The sequence below is a fragment of the Setaria viridis genome, chromosome 4 (genome assembly GCF_005286985.2).
Source record: "Setaria viridis chromosome 4, Setaria_viridis_v4.0, whole genome shotgun sequence".
NCBI lineage: Eukaryota > Viridiplantae > Streptophyta > Magnoliopsida > Poales > Poaceae > Setaria > Setaria viridis.
The window spans coordinates 30,971,044-30,990,077 of record NC_048266.2 but is presented as its reverse complement, the minus strand read 5'-3'; the positions used below and the strand labels follow the sequence as shown (position 1 = coordinate 30,990,077).

The 19,034-nt window shown below is 43.8% G+C and overlaps 1 pseudogene; it reads left to right on the top strand.

The window, feature by feature from the left end:
- The first annotated feature begins 47 nt into the window (after nucleotides 1-47).
- Nucleotides 48-18,227, top strand: LOC117853615 (endoribonuclease Dicer homolog 3a-like; annotated as a pseudogene).
- The last annotated feature ends 807 nt before the right edge of the window (nucleotides 18,228-19,034 follow it).

The following is a 19,034-nucleotide window of genomic DNA, read 5'->3' as shown; positions in this document are numbered from 1 at the left end:
AGCATTGAGCCATTGCTTTCTTGCTAATTGGAGATCTTGTTTGCATGCTGTAGCCTCAACCGGGAGATGCAATAGAGCGGCTGAATTTCACAAACCCAGGCTACCCCATCTGGTTTGAGCAAAAAATGGAAATTCCAATGACACAAAGCTACTAAAGCAAGGAGATTAAAGAGAAGCTCTCACAAGCTCCTTTCTGCGGTTCTACCTGATTTCAGCAGTTTTTTTGAGCTAGAATGTGACTAGATAACTTTAAATAAAATAAAGGATTTGCTATTTTTAAAAATTCCTCATGCAAATATGTATTTGCTTTTACCTGTGGATCCTACTCTGGATTCTCACAAAAGTGTTTGCAGTAACTGGCGTGTGATTGATGTGGCTGCCACAACTGTTGGACTCATGAGAAGCATTTATTCAAAGGACAAATAGAACCTAATTGATAAACTTAATCCTGAATATAATGGTGGAGATCTCATTCATTTGGCCAACAAGTCATGCAAGGCTGATTATCTTAGAAACATGGTAGTCCTAGCACTTCACACTGGAAAGATATATACTGCTCTTGATGTAGCTGAATTATGTGCCAATAGCACATTTGATGGTGCATCTGATAAGAAAGAACCAGAATTCCGGACATTTGCAGAATACTTTGAGAAGAAGTATGCTAGATCTTGTGCATATTCATATGCTCATTCAAGAATACACTTTTAACCCACACTTTACTAACCCACTTCATTTGCAGGCACAGTATATTTCTTCGTCATCCCTTACAGCCATTGCTAGTGTTGAAACCCAGTCATAATCCCCACAACCTTCTTTCCTCAAAGAACAGACATGAAGGTCCTTCTCCAATGGCTACTGCTAGCTTCTGTTTACTCCAAGTCTAACATTTCATGTTGTTGTTTTCCAAGCAATATTTCTTTAACCATCTGATCTGTTCTTTTTACCTTGACTATGATTTGGTGATATAATCAATTTGATTAAACGAGAATATTCAGTGGATACTATTCCCATTTCAACTGTAGCCAAGTTGGTAATTTAGTACAAAGATTTGTTGTTTATATATGTTTATTGCTTTTTGCAGGCAATGGTGTGGAAAATAAAAATAGGGCGAATGGACTTGTTCACATGCCTCCAGAGTTGCTGATTCCCCTTGATTTACCTATTGATGTTTTTAGAGTTTTCTATTTGTTTCCATCTCTGATGTATCACATTGAGTCACTAATGCTATGGCCAGTACACAGATTCTGATATATCAAGCAACCTGGTATGAGATTGTGATTAATACTTTTGCTTATTTATATACATAGTATACCGTTATTTCCTTACATGTAATAATCAAACTCCGTACACTTCCTCAGATTTTGGAAGCTCTTACGACACTTAGGTGCTGCGAGGACTTCTCTATGGAGCGTCTAGAGTTACTGGGGGACTGTGTGCACTACGCCAGATTTGATTTGTGATGGTACATGTAAATTAGCGTGCTGGTGGGCGTGATTAGCACCCGCCAGCACAAAACTTCCTTAGACCGATGGGGGAGCACTTGCAAGCACAGTGCCACTGTGCTGGCGGGCGACGCAAGCACCCGCCAGCAAAGATGCACCCCATCTATGCTGGCGGTGGGCTTATGTCACCCGCCAGCACAAAGGAAAAATTGCTGGTGGGCGACCTAAGCACCCACCAGCACAGATGCACCCCATTTGTGCTGGCGGTTGGCTTATGTCGCCCGCCAGCACAGAGCTCGCCCATTTATGGTCCTGTGCATCTTTTTCCCCCGGCAACCTTCCATTTGGAGCTTGCCCGAGAGGAGCTCGGGAAAAGCTCCAAAAACACCAAATCTAAGGGGGAAGGTTTTGCTCTTGATTTTTTTTGGAGGAGGTGGTTATATAAGGTGAGTTGTGCCATTCCAACCTTCTTTTTCAACTTCTATCCATCATTTCTAGCTTCATTAGCTTGTCATCTAGATCTAGATCTAGAACTAGGAGAGGGAGAGGAGGGAAGAGAGAGAAAATGACTAGAAATGGATTATTTTTTAAATAAAATTCTATGGTCATATTATAACCATTATAATGCTATGTTTGTCATTTTAATGTAATATAGAATTGAGCTTAATTATATTTTTCCTCCTTACTAATTATTACATCCATAGTTTTAATTAATGAAGTTGATTACCTTAATATATAATTGAGTTTGATTTTTTTCCTTCTTTTTATTAATTATTACATCCAAGGTTTAATTGAGTTCCATTTAGGGTAATATAGAATTATTTTTATTAAATTCCATCCTACTTATTAGTTACTACATCCATAATTTAATTTAGTTTATTAGTTACTACATCCATAATTTAATTTAGTTTATAGAATAGCTCATTAAATTAGTTAATATAACATAGAATTCTTGTCATAGGTTGTTAAAGATGGATCATAGAGCATGGATGTATGGCATACAAAGATATTCACATACTTTCATGTTAGAGGTATGGAAGTTTGTGGAGGCTACGAAGAAGCACACTCGTATTTGCAAGATAAAGAAAATACGTTGTCTGTATTTGGACTGTAGCAACAATATTGTATGGGAGGATACTAATGTCATCAGGAGTCATTTGATAAAGCGAGGTTTTATGGATGGATACACAATTTGGTCCCGCCATGGTGAGGCAGGAGGTACTTCCAACAACACAGACATCAATATTGGCTGTGATGAAGTGGGTGGTGATGATGCAAACGACAATGATCATGTTATGATGGATGATGATTACGACTGTGGAGATTAAAATGGTGATCAAATAGATGTGCGTGTGGAACCACAGGTGGATGAGGAACGTGATGTTGATATGAAGGACACATTGCGCCACATTGAATCGGAAGTGTTGCTAGGGAGTGCTAAAGGGTCAGAGAATTTTCAGACACACAAGAAGGCAGTAAAGGACCGTATGTATGTGGGATGTGGGAAGGAGTGGACAGTGCTGCATTTGATCCTTCATCTTCTGATCCTGAAGGCTAAATTCGGCTGGTCAGACAATAGTTTCAATGATCTCCTTACTCTGCTGGGCAATTTGCTCGCGAAGCCTAACTTTGTGCCAAAAAATACATACGAAGCAAAGAAGATTACCAATCCATTGAAGATGTGTGTGCAAAGAATACACGCATGCCGGAACCACTGCATATTGTATTGCAGTGAGTACGCGGTATTGGAAAAGTATCCAAATTGCGATGCTAGCCGTTACAAAAGTAATGCCAATTTCTGTGAGGACAGTGCCGCTTCCTCCATTAGGAATAAGAGGAAGAAGGTTGCAAAGAAAAGTGCTGGTGCTCAAATGGAGGACGAGTCTTGTATAGGTACTGACACGATGACTTAGCGCAGAGTTCCTGCTTTGGTGATATGTTACTTGTTGGTGGTGGACCGTCTGAAGCGTTTGTTCTCAAACCCAAAGACCGCTGAAATGATGACTTGGCATGCTGATCGCCCGGTAAAGGATGACGGAAAGCTTTGACATCCTTCCAATGCTCGCCAGTGGAGGACCTTCGATGCCAATCATCCAGAGTTTTCAGATGAAAAAAAGGAATATACGGTTCGCATTGAGTACAGATGGCATGAATCCGTTTGGTGAAAGAAGCAGCACGCACAGCACATGGCCAGTGCTGATGACCATATACAACCTTCCCCCATGGCTATGTCTCAAGAGAAAGTTTCTTTTGATAACCATTCTCATACAAGACCCGAAGCAGCTTGGCATCGACATAGATATTTTCCTTGAGCCATTGATGGAAGATATGCAGAAATTTGGGGAAGATGGGGTTTAGATGTGGGATGAGTACAGACATGAGCACTTCACACTAAAAGCCATTATATTTGTTACCATCAATGATTATCCCACCCTATTTGTCCTGATAGGTCAGGTAAAAGGTAAGAAAACATACGTAGTTTGCCTGGATGGAACATCATATGTGTACCTTAAGGGATCTATGAAGACAGTATTCATGCAGCATAGGCGCTTCTTATTGAAGAAGCACAAATACCGCAGGATGAAGAACTTTTTTGATGGCACCAATGAGAATGACTTTGCTCCAAAACCGACTACTGGTAAAATAATATTTGAAATGTGCAAGAAGGTCAAGTTCAAAGTCAGTAAGAAGCCATTAGGTGGTGCTGATAATTCGAAAAGGGGAAGGAAGCAGGCTGAAACTACAGACGTCGCAGATCTTCAAGTATTTGTCATACTGGTGAGAGCTGGTGGTGCGCCATGCCATTGATGGGATGCATCTTCAGAAGAATGTGTTCGATAGCACCATCGGATTCTTAGGCTTATTAGGCAAGGCAAAGGATGAACTAAAATCACGTAAGGATCTGGTTGACCTTCAAATCAGGCTAGAGCTCCACCCACAAGAACTACTTAATGGTAAGCATTTCCTTCCCCCAGCTAGCTACAACTTAATACCATATGAGAGATTAGCTATGTGCAAGTGCTTGCACGGGTTGAAAGTGCCGACCAGATTCTCATCAAACATCTGGTCACTAGTCTCATTGAAGGACATGATGTTTGCCGGCTATAACTCTCATGATTTCCATGTGATGATCACAGTTTTTCTCGCTATTGCAATCCAGACTATTAAATCAGTAGTCATAAAGATGGTTATTACACGGATGTGTTACTTCTTTAATGTGATTTCGCAAAAAGTGATTGATTGTGTCGAGTTGGCTAGGCTTCAACTGTTTGTGTCAGAAACTTAGGCCCAGCTTGAGATGTGCTTCCCTCCGTCCTTTTTCGATATCATGGAACATCTCATGGTCCACATGGTCCAGCAAATAACTGAACTAGGGCCTATGTACTTCCATCAGATGTGGACATACGAACGTTTCATGTCGACTCTCAATGGATACATGAGAAACAAGGCCTTTCTAGAGGGCAGCATGATCGAGAACTACCATACAGAAGAGAGTGTTGATTGCTGCATAGATTACATAAAAGATAAGAGAGTTATTGGTTTACCGGAATCTCGGCACAAGGGCAGAGTATCCGGGAGAGGTACCATTGGAATGAAAAGATTCATAGACAAGGACAACCAACAATTGGAGAAAGCGCATTCAAGCATTCTACAACAGCTTGCAATAGTGGAGCCCTTCGTCGAGCAACACCTAAATGAGGTCTGTGGACAAAGTAATGGTCGCTCAGAGGATTGGATCATCAAAGAGCAAAAGCGGCATTTCCCATCATGGTTGAAGGACCATGAGTAGCTATTTCATGGAAATTCCACAGAAGATGTAACATTGACCAGGTTGGCGTCTGGGCCATCAAGCAATGTCACCTCGTGGCAAGCATATGAAATTAATGGATACACATTTTATACCACCGTAAAGGACAACAAAAGCGTGGCTTACCAAAACAGTGGTGTTCGCATAGAGGCGATTGATACATCCGGACAGAACATAACTTACTACGATTTCATAAAGGAAATATGGGAACTTGACTATGGAGAGAATATCCAGATCCCTGTCTTTCAATGCTAATGGGTCGAACACCCGAATGGTGTTACAGATGACAATTATGGTTAACACTAGTAGACCTAGCCAATGTAGGTTACAAAGATGACCCATGGGTACTCGCTGAGTGTGTCGCATAAGTATTCTACATAACCGATCTTATGAATGCAAAGAAGCACATTGCCGTCTCTGAGAAACAAAGGATCCTTAGAGTTGAAGGCGTAGTGGACATTGAGGATTACAATTAGTACGAGGAATTGGACCTTTTCAAAGACTATTTTCAAAGACCATGAACGAAGAATCAAACATGTTGAAGCAAGCATTGATAAATCCATGAAGTCATGGTTATGTACTGACTATGAAGGAAGAATTGTTAAAGGATTTATTTTCTGTTATGTTGTAAGACTAATTAATATTCTTGTAAGACTTATAAATTATCTTGTAAAACTTTATTAATGTGGATTAGACTTTATTATCTTGTAAGTGACTACCAGCATAAGAAAAGGTTAGGGTACATCCATGTCACAATACAATGTAACCAGTTTTGATAATAGTGCAACTTATTACATCAATAATTAAAGGTCCTAGAGAGAATAAGTTCAAATGCATAAGAAAAGGGTAACAATACAACCATGCATGTTACATATTTCATACTCCAGCTCGCCTCCTTAGATATGGAATATTGTTAAGGTCTCCAATCGTCCAGCCAAGAACTTCATCAAAATAAGTTAGAGCATGGATGAGAGCACTCTCCTTCACTTCACATGGACGACCACATACACTACTATAAACGGAGAACATTGGAGATGTTAACTGATGTGGCATATAGAAAGTGAGTTGAGCCTGAAATTTCAAATCTAGGCTGAACATCTGGTTTCCACCCATGTAAGTCAAATCAAGCCTTTCCATGACTTGATCCAGAATCGCATGAAGGCTCGCTTCGGCAATAGTAGTACCATTTATATCGTATAAAAGATGATTAGAACATGATAAAAGTTAAAGGATGTAACACTACCAAAGTTAAAAAAATGATAAAAGAATATTCCATACCATGTCATGAAGCCGAGAAAGCCTCTCAGCAGTCACAATCACATTGTTGTCTCCCTCCTCGAGCCATCTAATTCGCAACTCCTCGAGCCATCTAATTCAAAAATATGAAAAGTCTGGCATAAAGTACGCATGATCATTAAGCTGCTCTAGGCAGGCCTCCACGATGATCCTGTCAACAGTTACACTAGATGGTGTTGTGCTACCCCATGTGGTGGTCCTCGACTCAGCTAGATTTAGCAAAGATAGTTACAAGGAATTCATAGGCATTATACAAAAGTAAGACATTTCTTGACAGTGCTTAAATGCATGTTGAGATTCTATGCACCTAAGTTGTATTACTAACTCTTGTCTTTATATCCTCAAAGTGCATACAAGCTTTACATAATAAAAGGGGGGAGCACGATGAAAAAAGGAAGAAAGCTATAAAAATAATATATCATAGATTCGTAACATAAAAACTTGGTTTGTTTCATATAATGTAAACTTGTCATTAATAACAACTCATCATTTTTTATTTGATTGCAGTACCACAAGTAACCTCCTGGTACTGCGCTGTGCGGATATGACATGTGCGAGTTCCTCAGAAACAATGGGAGGTACCGAACGAACCTTGAAGACGTAAGTCTCTTATACACTGCCATGTGCTAACTTCCTAATGGTAATACATCATAATCTTCATTTACTGTATACTTGCAGATGCCTAGGATCGACATTCGCGATGTGGCACTCGAAGAAAAAGGCATCGACAACATTTGTAGGGACATGGTGAGGTTTATCTAACGCGATATTTGTCATGAGGATGGAGCATTCTTTGATCAAGATAGCGTGTTGATGGCAGAAGAATGCAAAGAACTTCGTAGATGGGCGTAGTAGTTTTAATATTACTGACGCAAAGAATAGCTCTATTCCAAATGTTGAATTATGTGAATTATTTATTATTCAAGTTTGTTGTTACGTGGTTGGAGATACATATTTCAATTTGATGGCTAACCACTAGCAGGAAATAGAAATTATAAATAAATCACGGAAAATAATATATAGGATGGAAAAATAAATATTCCTAGCGGATGGTATAACCACCCTTCAGCACAGAAACCATCTGTGCTGGTGGGTGGCTAACATCGTCCACCAGCACAGACGCCATTTGTGGTAGCTCAAGGTTGCTGGCGGGTGCTCAGCCCACCAGCACAGAGTCCTTCCAGCCACTAGCACAGATCTTTTGTGGTATAGTGTAACTTAAGTATGCAGTGAGTTCCCACCTTTTCCTGACATTTCCTAATGAGCATGAGGGGCAGCTATCGTCCAGAAGGCAAGAAATGATATGTAATGCCAACCTTCATAGGCTTGGTACTAAACGCAAGATACAGGTAATTTGCTTATCAAAATTGGCAATATAAGCCTGCTTTTTGCTTCAAAATGAGCTTTAGCACTATTTTATTAGCTAAATTTGTTATTGGTGAATGTCATTCACAGGGTTACATACGTGATGCTGCATTTGATCCTCGTAGATAGCTTGCACCTGGACAGCAGCCGGTCCGGCCCTATATATCCTAGTGAATGCCCAGTAAATTCTGAGGTGGTAACTAAGGATGTTCATAGGTTTGATGACAAATCTATAATTAAAATAGGCAATGCGTGTGACAAGGGACACGGATGTGTTCCAAAACCATCTCTGATTGTGTTGAGGCTATAATTGGGGATATTATGTGGGAGGAGGGTTAAGAGCAGCTTTTGCTGTTCTCAAATGGTTGCAGGTTGAGATTGAAATTGAGGACGACCTGATTATGAAAGCCATGTCAAGTGCTTCTGTGCGGAATTACCTTCCAGAAGTTGGTGCAGTTGAATTGCTTCAAGAAAAACTAGGCTGTACTTTTTCGAAGAAAGGTTTGCTGATAGAGGCTCTCACCCACCCATCACAGCAACAATCAGGAGCAACATACTGCTACCAGGTATAGCCGTATGGATGGTATTTGCCATGAACTTTATTTAGCTAGTTTGACATATTTGATTACTTGGATCTTTTTCCATTTCTCTAACGGATACCTTCTGCTCCCAGCGCTTAGAGTTCCTTGGCGATGCAGTCTTGGATATTTTAATAACCCGACATCTGCAACTTAGATTTTCGAAGAAAGGTTTGCTGATAGAGGCTCTCACCCACCCATCACAGCAACAATCAGGAGCAACGTACTGCTACCAGGTATAGCCATATGGATGGTATTTGCCATGAACTTTATTTAGCTAGTTTGACATATTTGATTACTTGGATCTTTTTTCATTTCTCTAACGGATACTTTTGCTTCCAGCGCTTAGAGTTCCTTGGCGATGCAGTCTTGGATATTTTAATAACCTGACATTTGCATCTTAGGGCATGTTTGGAACTACTCCGCTTCAAAATCATCTTGCCAAACATCTCCAACTCCAACTATACCGACTCCAGAAAAAAGGTGGATCTGGGGGACAACTTCAAAGTTTTTCTGGAGCTCCTCAAAGCGTGCTTTAAAAACACAGGTTTTATACTTTCTCTTAGAGTTGGATGGAAAATTATTCACCGATACCACTGATTACACATATTTTTTTTTGAAAAAAAGAGAGGCGGTACTGTTCCGCCCCCCTCGGTTCCCTCCCGAGGCATCTGTTGCGTCCCCTCCTCGCGAGCGCTGGCCCCGCTGCCCTGGACCGTGGATCACAACCGCGCCAGCATGGCCTCAGAGCCTCAGACCTGCTAATTGCGCGTTCTAAGCCCCGTAAACCGTGCTGGTGCACAGGCCGGCGTGGCTCGTCGGCACCGGCGATGGCCTCCACCATGAGCCACTGAGCTCCCAAGGACCGAGGAGCTCGACATCATCAGCATCCTGCACGCGGACCACTGAGCCACTAGTGCATGCACTTTTACACTAAAGGCCGATTGGTTCCGCTGTTCTGCAGCTTCTCGGCCTGGCCGATTGAAAGCGTGAGGAGGGGGCACTTGGCGTGGTTGATTTTGTAATTTTATTTAGTACCACATATTAGGTATGCTAAAGTTTTGTTGGAACAATGTTATTTATATTCTCCAATATAAAAATTATTTATGGGTAAAAATAAGATGAAGCATAGCGTCTCATGTACTGTAGCGGTGCGGGAAAAAACTACCCAAAGGCAAGAGTGACTATTCCCACTAGTTCCTACAATTTCTGAAGTCGGACTTGCATCTGGTAGCCAAACAGGTACATAGCTCCCTCTGGAGTTGGTGAAGTTGAGCTTTAAAAAAAGTGGAGTTAGAGGAACAGAGCTAGTTTTTTTTAAGTGGAGCAGTCCTAAACATGCGAGTCGTAAAGAGATCGATGAGGGGCAACGGACAGATTGCGGTCTGCGTCCGTAAATAATGAAAATTTTGCACAAGTTGCAGTTAAGCACAATCTCCATCACTTTCTTCGGGATTCTTCGAGTTCCTACAAGACCAAATTACCGAATATGTGAATAGTCTGCAAGTTTCATCAATGGATGGAACCAGCCTTTTATCCAATGGACCATCTAGTGGGCCAAAAGTATGCGCTCTCTCTCCCCTTCCCGCCAAAAGTATGCGCTCTCTCTCCCCTTCCCTCCCTCTCCCTGTGTGCGCGCGCTCTTCTTATGACAGTACATAACTAATTAATTAAGATTTCAGATCCATGTTATTTCATCTAGGAGTAGCATATCAGTGTATTGTTCATTAATGTGCTTTTCAGTCTGTTGGGCTTCCATGGTTAAAACTTATATTAATATACAGTTCTACTTGCTTTTTTTTATTCAAATTGTGAACCACTAAAATCTTGTGAGTAAAAATGCATGCAATGTAATGGTAGGCGGCGGGTAGCCAACCACTAACCCCAATTCTTGGCTAAGGCCCAGGATACTGTTGAAACATTGTTTTTAAAACTTTGGTTGAAACATCGTTCTTATCTAGAGTACTACATTTCACTTTGTCTTCTTTCTTGCACAGGTTCTAGGTGATATCTCGTAGAAAGCATTGCAGGTGCAATTCTTAAAGACAGCAAACTTGATTTGGATGTAGTTTGGAGGGTTTTCAAACCTCTTCTTTCCCCAATTGTCACACCTGAGAATCTGGAGTTACCCCCATTCAGAAAACTTCATGAATGGTGTGACAAGAATGGGTATTTTTTTGGAATTAAGTGTGAAAATCAAGGAGACAACATAATGGTTGTTCTAAATTTACAACTCAAGGACCGTTCTTGCTGGGCAAGGTCACGGGAAGAAGAAAGTAGATGCAAGAGCACATGCAGCATCCTTGTTGCTCAGGGATCTGGAGGTATCTCTTCCTGTTTTGCTTTATAATTCTACTGGTAATTCATGCTGACTGGTTTACGGCTGCAGCTCAACGTACATATCTATTCTTGTTTCCAGGATAATGGACTTCTGATTTCAAATAATGCTAGCAGAACGGAGCAATTTGAAAAGAAATATGGTAGTCAGAAACATCACAACAACTCTTGATGCTATGGACACAATGAATATAGCACCACCTAGGCAGAAGGAATTAAGTGTGTCAAGTACTACTCCTGCACTAAGCAGAGAATAGACCTTCCATCCAGCGTTTTTAGTCCCGGTCGTTTTTTGATCCGGGACTAAAGGAGCTTTCACTACTGAAAAATTGAGCATTCGTCCCGAGGCTCAGTACTGGTTGTATTTTGACCCGGTACTAATGTGAGTATTAGTACCGGGCCTAATAGATAGTCCCTGAGGAGCCGCTCGTGACTCCCTCCACCCCCCTAGTACCGGGTGAGGGAATCAAACGGTTCAATGTGGTGCAGCTAGGGAAGAAGCTGAAGCTGCAGCTCAAGCACAACAACATTTTGAAGCATTAGCATCAAGGACTAAGAGGTTGGTACTGAAGCTGCACAACAACATTTTCAAAAATATGTGTACTGAGCCTATTGCATTGTACAACTATATATGTTTGCCATGAACTATGTTTGTTGGCTGTCAACTATATCTGTTTGCCATGAACTATATTTGTTGGCCATGAATGAAATTCAGCAATCAACAAGGATCCCAAAAACAAAAGTGATGGTTCATTCATTACACCAAGACACAATACATTGTTGACTACAATAGAGATACCATGAGTGGAACACAAATGTTACTATTACTTCAACAACATGTTTCCAACAACAACACCCATAAATCCTACAAGCAACACAGTCAATAGCAGCAAGGCATTCATCATTTTATCCAATTTGGCCTCCATGGCTTCCTTCTCAAACTTCACACTTGCAACTGCCCTCTCTGCACGCTCCATGGACTCATCTTCTTGTTCATCAACTTGGTCATCAACTTGCCAATGAAGCACTTCAATCACCTTGGCATCAACCAAATCTTTGAAATAAAACCTTTCCCACCTATAGTACTCACATTTATCTGCAATCTGAACATCAAGTCAAGAAAATGAATCCAACACCAAATGCAAATGCCGAAACAAAAAAACCGAAATCAAACTCACCCATCTTTCATTCCTTGGACATTTTATGTAGATCCAACCGTAGTTCACCGAATCTTGCTGTGTGCGCCGCTCAATTACCCATGCCCTATGGCACAAAGGGCACTGGATCAAAGGTAAGCCCATCTCCTCACCGACAAGGGCATCTACAACCGGCCTCCTCACACTTGACGACGCTCCAACCTGCAACATGGCTTGCGCGTGGCGGATGGGGAAAGAAGGGATGAGCAGCGGGCGTGGTCCCGATCCTGGGAGGATGAGCAGCGCAGGGAGGAAGAAGAGGAAATGGGGAACAGGGGAGATGGGGAAGGGGAGATGGATGGGTCGGGTCTATTAGCGGGAGGTTAACGGAGGAGAAAGGCAAGGGCACATAGGTCTTTTGGCATCCCTTTTACAAGCTATCGCGGGGACGTGGCGTGTCACGTCAGCAAAAGTGGCAAATCTGTTGCTTCGTTTCGTTCGCGATGGCAAAAACGTAGAAGCTCCCGTAAAAGTGGCAAATGAAGGAGTGCCATTTGCAACAGTGGCAAATATGTAAATATCCTGGGGCGTGGGACTAGGAGCGCGCGACAAGGCCCGCACGGAGAAGATAAGGAAGCCGGAAGAGATTCGGTGGAGAAAAGGAAGGAGAGAAAAAAAAAAAGCTCGACTCACGGCTCGCTGTACCCCAACAGACACCACGCTTGCCTCGTGGGGCGCGGAAGGAACGGATGAGCGGGACGACGATTGGACGGTTGGATGGTCTGGTTACAAAATAACTTATTCTACAGCTGGCTGCAGATAAATAGATCTATATATATATAGTATATCTCAAATGTAATATTAAAGATAAATAGAACTTTATATATATTAGCGTATCAGAACTACTATACATAAAGGAAACAAATACAAAATACGAATATAGAATAAAGAAACAAAAAAGAAAATAAGAAAAGAAACAAAAAATGAATTAGTACCGATTGGGGAGACCAACCGGTACTAATTAGGCTAGTGCTGTGCACGACATGGCAGGTACTATGGTCTCCCCAACCGGTACTAAAGGGACCCCTTTAGTACCGGTTATTTCAACCGGTACGAAATGCCCCCCATTTAGTACTGAACTACCAATACCGGTTGCAAAATCGGTACTAAAGGGGTTCCCAACCGATACTGATGGGGCTTTCCTCAGTAGTGTTTAGTCCTAGGTCCAAAAACCAGCTTCGACGGGGACTATTTAGTCCCAGTCAGTAATATCAACCGGGACTAAAAAGCCCCCTTTAGTCCTGGTTGTAATGGCTAGGAACAACGAGGGAATCTGGTGGGGCATTTAGTCCCAGTTGGTAATACCAACCGGGACCAAAGGCCACTCATTTAGTCTCAGGTGTTTCCAACCGGGACTACCGGGACTAAAGGATGATCTTTAGTCATGGTTGAAACCAACAACTAGGACTAAATCCACTCTTTTTTATTTCCCCCGATCTACTCTCTCTCCCCACCGACTTTAACTTATCGCCACCCCACCGGCCTCTCTCTCCCCCACTACTACCTTATCCTTTCCCAACCCACCACCAGCCTCTCTCTCCCTCCACTGCTTCCTCTCTTCCCTCTCCTCCACTCTCCTCTCTAGGCGTGTGGCCCTCCCCGACCAGGCCGTCTGGCTGCCGGCGCCGCGGCACGCCGGGCAACCTCGGTCAGGGCCCTGGCCGCCGGCACGCGGCCCTCCCCGGCTGGGCCGCACGGCCGCCAGCGCGCGGTGTGCAGGGCCTCCCCAACCCAGGCCCTGACCGCTGGCGTGGGGCCTCCCCGACCGGGCCGCCTGGGCGTCGACGTGCGCCATGCACGGCCGGGCCCTGACCACCAACGCGCGGCCCTCCCCGGCCCGACCACCTGGCCACCGGTGCGCGGCACGCAAGGCCTTCGCGTCTAAGCTCTGACCGCCGGCACAGGCCCTCCCCGGCTGGGCCGCCTGGCCGCCGGCGCGCGTGTCGGTGTTTTATACTCGTCAACCTACCGAGGGGTATCCCGAGGTAGTAGATTGGTTGGTAGGGGATCATTGGACCTGGAACTCGAACGTAAAAGCGAGGACACAAGATACAGATTTATACAGGTTCGGGCTGCCAGAGTAGTGTAATACCCTATGTCCTGTTTAGAGTGTTGTATATTACGTTATGTGCTTGGGTGTTACTTAGTGTTGAGGATTCGATCCTCTGTTGTAGTTCTATGAGGTCTTGGCCTACCGATCTAGGGACCCCTGCCCTCCTTTAGATACTCCAGGGGACGGGATTACTAGTCAGTTACAAGGAGGAGTCCTAGCAAGATTACATGGTATGAGTCCTACTAGTATTACAAAGGAATCCTAGTAGGAGTTCGTCTTCTTCCTTCCTTGTGGGTAATGGGGATCTATCTCTGACAAGCCCCCAAGCGTGTAAAGTAGTCTGTTCTGCCTTTTGGCGAGAAGAGCGTGTGTTGCCGCTGCGAGCCTCCAGCACTTAGTGCACCCAACCCATGGTCGTAACCTCCAAAATTCGATGTACCAAGCCTGTTGGCGAAGCTTTCGAAACTCAGTGTAAAAACTCGTGGTGATAGCCTCCGTAATTCGGTGTACCAAGCCCATAGCTGTCGGTAACATGCCCCAAGAGTAGTCGGTGAAGTGTAGCTCTGAAGGGTAATTCCTGTCAAGAGGCTTACACAAATAAGTAGTCGGCGCATTCACCAACCATGCTGAAAACAAGCCAAAGAAAAATAATTATTAAAAAAGTTACTTAGCTTGATTCATGAACGATTGGCGATGAAGCTGCGATGGTTGTTGATGAAGCCGACTAATCAAAGTTGATTCCGACTAGTTGTCGACGTTGTCAGACTTATTCTCGACTAGTTTTTAGTCGATACGAGTAGTCAAAGTAGTCAAAGTAGTCGTTAGCGAGCTGGTGTAGACGTCTTGCTCTTGCAAAAGTAGTCAATCGCATCGTCACAGATTTGTTGGTGTTGCCACACAAGCTGAAGTCCTTCTGGTAGTTTTTTTGGCATGCGTATAGCTAAATACACCATTGATTTCTAGTGCTAGAGGGAACAGCGGCAACTGTTTCTTTATTTTGATGCTTGGCGTGCTTTTCCATCTCCGATCAACAAAGCTGGTCTCCACTTCAAACTTGACTAAGGAAATCGATTCCTTGTAGGATTCCGTCTTGATGCCGTCCAATTCTATTCCATCTCAATCTTGATGCTTGGAGACGATCAACGGCAGGTGAATTGCTCCACTCTGCGCTCCGTTTCGAATTTCAATTCGACGAGAACAGATGCTAGCTCGAAATTAGCCTATCTGACGACTTCGCCTCGGACTCTGATGTAGTTGCACATCAAGTCGTTGATTAGATGGGAGAATAGCGTTCTTGTCTTGTAGAGTAGATTGATCTTGATGAGGTCCTTCAAGCTCGCCCGATGATCTCGACAATCACCCCTACCTAGCGTGCCAGATGTCGGTGTTTTATACTCGGCAACCTACCGAGGGTTATCCCGAGGTAGTAGATTGGTTGGTGGGGGATCGTCGGACCAGGAACTCAAACGTAAAAGCGAGGACACAAGACACGAATTTATACAGGTTCAGGCTGCCAGAGTAGCATAATACCCTACGTCCTGTTTGGGGTGTTGTATATTGCGCCCTACGCTTGGGTGTTGTTTGGTGTCTAGGATTTGATCCTCTATTGTGGTTCTATGAGGTCTTGGCCTACCGATCTAGGGACCCCTACCCTCTTTTATATACTCCAGGGGCGGGATTACTAGTCGGTTATAAGGAGGAGTCCTAGTAGGATTACAAATGAATTCTAAGTAGGAGTCTATCTTCTTCCTTCCTTGTGGGTACTTGGGATCTATCCCCGACAGTACGGCCCTCCCCAGCCGGGCCGCCTGGCCGCCGGCGCGCGGGGCCTCCCCGGCAGGCCCCCTGGAGGCTCTATGGTGAGGGGAGGGCAGTGCGCGCTGCCGCCAACACGGTGCTGAATGGCGAGCTAGACACGGCACAAGCGGACCGCGCAGTGAGGCTGACGCTGGCGTGCTGCCACCTGAACCCCAGGGAGAGGCTGTCCATGAGGGCAGCGGTGTAGGTGCTGTCCGGCGGGGCGGAGGCGTCAGAGCCTCCGCTTCAGAAGCCCGCTTTCGTCTGGCCCTCGAGCGGGGATGGGGAGGAGATGGAGGTGCTGCTGCAGGTCGGGGTGCTCTTCATGGGAGGGCAGACAAGATTCTGTTCCATGACCACTTCCGTCACTGGAAGGTGAATTATGTTATTGAGAAGTTGTTCTAGCATATTTGTAGTACAAAACTCTTGAGAAGTTGTTTTATGAAATATGTTCGTAATTATTGGCTTGGTAGAACACATAAGTTGATCGGAACGAAATCAGAAATGAAGTATTAGCAGGTTCTTTTCATCTGTGTTAGCAGGTTGTTTTCTTCTCAAGTGAATGCTTTCTTATTCTCTATCTGCAATAATTTAAAAGGGGGGCAGTTTTTTTATTTTTTTTGAACCTTTTAGTCCCGATCGGTAATACCAACCGGGACTAAAGGAGGTCTATAGTCCCGGGTGAATAACCGGGACTAACGAGGGGACCTTTGGTCCCGAATGATCAGTCCCGGTTAGTTTTTCGAGAGATACGAAGCTTACCAACCAGGACTAATGCTTCGTATTTCCACCAGTGCTGGCTCTGTTCTGGGTAAAGCATGTATGCGTTCTAATCTCAGCTGATTTGTTATGTTTGTTATCCTATATTTGTCGCGGCCTCGTCCAGGCATATCCCTTACAAAAGTTGACAAGAATTCAATCATGCATTTTATTTGTGCAGTGGTTGTGAAGGTTAATAAATTGAGTAAAGGAGGACCTCGTGTATCATTGTACGAGTCATGCAAAAAGCTACAATGGCCAATGCCTACGTTCGAATTTGTGGAAGTCAAACCAAGGTGATTGTCTTCGTAGTTGGCTTGCGTAAATAGCTATCAAATGATCTAATCTTTCCACTTTTTTTACAATACCAGCGCGTGCCGGCCCGTCATCTAGTGATTCCTCGCCAAAGGTTGCACCCCAAGGATTTGCATTCGCTTCGACAATAACAATGCACATACCAAACAACGATGTCATCAGCATCACAGGAGATGGCCGTGCGGATAAGAAGAGTGCACAGGATTCTGCTGCGCTGCACATGCTCTATGAGCTGCATGCAGCGGCGAGGCAGGTTCCAAGTCGAAGAAGTATGAGCAACTGAATGAAGGCGGGATGTTAAGAATGTTTGCTCATTCTATTCGCTTTGAATTCTTGGAATAATTTCAAGATTAGTTTCCCTTGATCAGGACTTATGGATGAAAACAATCAAAAACGTGTTTGAAGTAATACTTATGCATTCTATTTTGTTTTTCCTTAAGAGTTTGTTAGGTGCATGGCTGAGTTAGTTGGTCATGCGCATGGGAGCGCGTCTTAGGCGTGCCATGATCCTGATGTCTTATGACCTGATGTCTTGGGATGGCAGGTGTCGAGAAGGGTCGTGGCGCGCGCATGTCGGTTGATCGAGACCGAGTCTTTCGGTTGTAATTTGTTTGCTTTATATGTCAAAAAAGAGACAAAATGCTGCCGCATTCTGCAGCACATATCTTGTGTGTTTCTATCTATAGCGTTCGTGTGAGTGAGTGCATGCGCTTCTGAGCTCGTCGCTTCCGACACTCTGGTGATCTCCGACAAGACGAACGGAAAAAGGTCCAAATTATTTTTCAACAATGTTTTGTAACGAAACGGCTTATGTTGTGGTGGTAATAATAAGAACGAAGTGTGCTATGCATTAGTGCATCAAGTGTAAATGGCTGCAAATAACTCTGGAAAGTGAGAGTCCCAAACAGATGTCGTTTCTTCCTCCGACTAGTACGGCATGGTTGTTGCTGGAGACATCAGAGCGGATGCGGAGACATGGATTGCACAACCACGGCAATTGCGCCCTCTGCACTCAAGAGAATTATTAGCTCACATGTGACAATAGTAGTGTGCCAGTGTGTGCCTTTCATCCGATGGTTCCTCGCAAAAGGTTGAGCCCCAAGGACTCGCATTCGCTTCTACAATAACACCGCACATACCAAATAGGATATCATCAGCATCACAGGAGATGGGCGTGCGGATAAGAAGAGCGCACAAGATTCCGTTGCACTACTCATGCTCTATGAGCTACAACGGCGAGGTAGGTTCCAAGTCCAAGAAGTACGAGCTACCACCCCTTGACGGTAGTTAGCACGCCAATTCGTAAACCGCAAGTACATAAATCAGTTGTAGCTTTTTTCTTAGAGTATTCCTCCAAGGTTTATCAATTCGTGGAACAAATGGATCGCTGGCTCTCACTTTATACCAATCTTGCTAACGAAACTGAGTGTATGTATTGTGTGTGTAGAGAGACAAACTAAACTAATAACAGAGATTGAGATAATATAGTAAAGGTTAACACAAGATAGGAGATAGAGATAGATATAAGCGTTCCCTCCATAGGATCTAGGTTCACAAGAATATGCATCTACTACACAGATGGATGCGGCCCTCACTAGTTATCACCGCGGTTACGTGCTCACTCGGCCTTTTCCCCACTGCATACTGTCACTACACAGGGATAATCAATCACCTCACTCACACACTGTATCGAAGCATCCACAGAGTTAAGCTAATCACCACGATTACCAAAAATTCTACTAAAAACATATGTTGTATAGGATAGAAATCTCACATATGTAAACGAAGCATTGCAACAACATAGATCATGATGCATTAATGAGCACAAAGAACATGTAGAACATGTAGCAGTTATATGTCAAGGACCATATCAATCCTAAGAATGAACAGAGGCTTTACCCCATGATTTTACACATGATGACATAAAAAAGGGGTAAGGAGCACCTGGAGAACACCCTGACTGAATACGAAGACAAGGGGAGGCACGAGGGACTCAGGCCGATCGGCCTGAGCCACCCTAGGCCGATCGGCCTAGGGGTTTCCTCCCTCCTCTGGAGGTCCCCTTTGACGACGACGCTCCTGATCAGA